A 3228-nucleotide genomic window follows, 5' to 3' on the forward strand; every position below is an offset into this window, starting at 1 on the left:
AAAATGAAGTACTTATGAATCTAACAAAATATTACACAATCTATATGATGAAAACTAAAAAGCTCTGATGAAAACAGTAAGAACTAAATAAATGGAGAGATAGTCCATGCTCATGGATAAGAAGACTCAATATTGTCAAGATGTCAATTCTTCCCAACTTGATCTACAGATTCAATGTAATCTCAATCAAAATCCCAGCATGTTATTTTGCGGATATCGACAAACTAATTCTAAAGTTTATATGGAAAGGCAAAAGATCCAGAACAGCCAACTCAATATTGAAGGGGAACAAAGTGAGATGACTGACGTCACCCAACTTCACAATTCCTATAAAGCTACAGTAATCAAGGCTGTGGGCTGGGTGTGGTGGCTCACTCCTGTAATCCTAGCACTCTTGGAGGCCAAGGTGGGAGGATTGCTTGAGCTCAGGAGTTCGTCACCAGTCTAAGGAAGAGCAAGAACTCGTCTCTACTAAAAATGGGAAAAAACAGCTGGGCATCGTGGCTCGTGCCTGTAGTCCCAGCTATTTAGGAGTTTGAGGCAGAAGGATCACTTGAGCCCAGGAGTTTGAAGTTGCAGTGAGCTATGATGACGCCACTGCACTGCACTCTAGCTTGGGTGACAGAGTGAGACCCTGTCTCAAAAAAAAAAAAAAAAAAAAACAAATCCCCAAAAAAACACCAAAATATGTAAGTGTACTGGATAATTGTTATTTTTATTTTTTAGAAATTTTATTAGTGAAAATAGTTTCTTAGTTTTAAAAAGCCCACCAACGTAAGAAAATCAACCAGTTATTCAATAATAAATGTATTTTTAAACAATCTCATTGAAAACAGTGTTTTCTATCTATTCTGCCAACCAGGATCATTATCCTAAGGGTGAGTTTGTTTGTTTTTTCATAGTCATTGGATAGTTGCTAGTAGCAACCAGACCTATTTCCTTGTTCTACTCTGGTGGGTGAGGCTGACTTCTCATACACCTAGAAGCAAGAAAGAACATTTCTAGAAAGCTCTATGAAACATTTCTTTATGCTCTTTTTCCAGATATGAATTACATAACCTTGAACCCATTTTTGGCAAGAGTGATGGAATTTAAGTCTAACGGAGCTTTTCCTGAGGTTTTATCTGTGTGGGAGAGGTAAGTTTGGAGACCTAACGAAGTCAGAATTCTATTACGGAAGAAATAGTGGATGGTTGCTAGGAGGCTAACTCCACTACCCACTACACGTACTATTTTGCATGTATTGCTACCAAATTTCATTGTCATGAAAGCAAAATTTTATTAAATTATCAATTTATGGATTAATTTATGAATTTTATAAAAAATGATTGTTGTATTCCCATTTTCAGTCAGCTCAATATGTACTTTACTTCCCTTGAGACGTCCTCTTTGATAATTTACAAGTTTGGACAATTTTCCTATTATGTTATGGATTTCTAGTTTGATTCAGTTATGATCACAGAGCATATTTTATATGGCTTCACTTACTTCAATGTGTTAAGGTTTGTTTTATAACCCAAGATATGGTCTTTTTTGGTGAATGTCCCATATATTTTCAAAGAGAATGTGCATTTTGTATTGGCTATTACTGTTCAGTTTTTATATAGTTGTTAATTTTTTGTCTAGTGGGTGTATCCATTACTAAAAGAGCGGTGTTGAAGTCCTCAACTATAACTGTGAATGTCTTTTTTTTTTTTATTTTAGTTGTATAAAACAACAGCTGTATTGTTTGGAGCAGATACAGCTATTGTCTTCTTGTGATCTGACCCTTTCATTATGATATTCATTATGTAATGCACTTCTTTGTCCCTGGCAATTTTCTTTTGTGTTGAAGTCTACTTTGTCTGATATTAACACAGCCACTCCAGCTTTCTTTGGACTAGTGTTTGCAAAGTATATCTTCTTCTATCCTTTTAGTGTTAACCTATCAATACCATTATATTTTAAGGGAGTTTCTTGTAGATAGCATTTGGTCGGGTCATGTTTTTTAATCCATTCTCCCAATTTTTACTTGATGTGTTTAGACCATTCAAATTGAATGTAATTATTGATATGTTAAGATGTAGGTCTGTCACTTTATTGTCTTCTGGTTTGTTCTTCCCATTTTCTCTTAGCTGTCTTCAAGTGGGTTATTTGGGCATTCTTTAGTATTCCATTTTGATTTATCTATGTTTTTGAGTGTATCTCTTTATACAATTTTTCAGTGGTTACCGTAGGTATTGCAATACACATATGCAGTCTACTGTAGTCTACTAGTATCAACACTTACCCCTTCAAGTGGAATGTGGATATTTAACCACCATTTAAGTCCCTTTTACTGCTCCCCCCATGATACTGCTGTCTTTAATATGACCTCTACATACACTGAGTAACACATCAGACAATGCTGTAATTTTTGCTTTTAACTTTCAAATAACTTTTAAATTAACTTTTAAAATCCAATTTTAAAATTGGATACTATACTTGCCTTCCATAATAATAAACTCACTGTCTACACATCTACTCATTTACTCAACATCCAATCATCCATGAACTTAAGTTTACCACTTTCCCATCCATTATGCATTCCATGCATCTATCCAACTGTGATCCTTGAAATTTACCTGATACTTGTTTCTAATGTATTTGAGAGTCTGACCAAAAATCTGATATATCTCTAAGCTCATCCTCTGAGACCTATATTCTCTTTCCTTTCCTTTTTAATTTATTCATATGTCATTTTGTAAGTATTTACATTTGTTTCACGTAGTACTTTTCCCAACTGACCCATAAGCTTCTTGACAGTGGGTTTTTATTCATTTTGTATATTTCCCTAGGACTTGTTGTGTTCTAGCATTTAAGTGATACATAACTCTACAAATTACTACTGATTAAAAAAATTCATCTATCTATGCACCCAATAGATCATGCACAAAGATTTCCACAAAACTTCTTATTTATATATCTAGCACTAGAATCCAAGACACCTCACCCCTAAGGAACTTGTGACCATGAGTTATTCCTGAAGACAAAAATTTGAGACCAAACTCCCTGACCTTAAACAGTTTACCCTAAAAAGCTTGTTCCGAAATATCTTTAAAAAGTTTTGTCCTAAATATGTAGGCATGCAAGTGTCGAGTGTATTTTCATAACTCCTTTGTGTCTGCATCCCACCTCACACACACACATACAAACATGCACACAGACACCCCCTTTTACACAGCTAACATATTGTACTCAATCACCCCA

This window comes from Lemur catta, chromosome 9 (genome assembly GCF_020740605.2).
Source record: "Lemur catta isolate mLemCat1 chromosome 9, mLemCat1.pri, whole genome shotgun sequence".
Taxonomy (NCBI): domain Eukaryota; kingdom Metazoa; phylum Chordata; class Mammalia; order Primates; family Lemuridae; genus Lemur; species Lemur catta.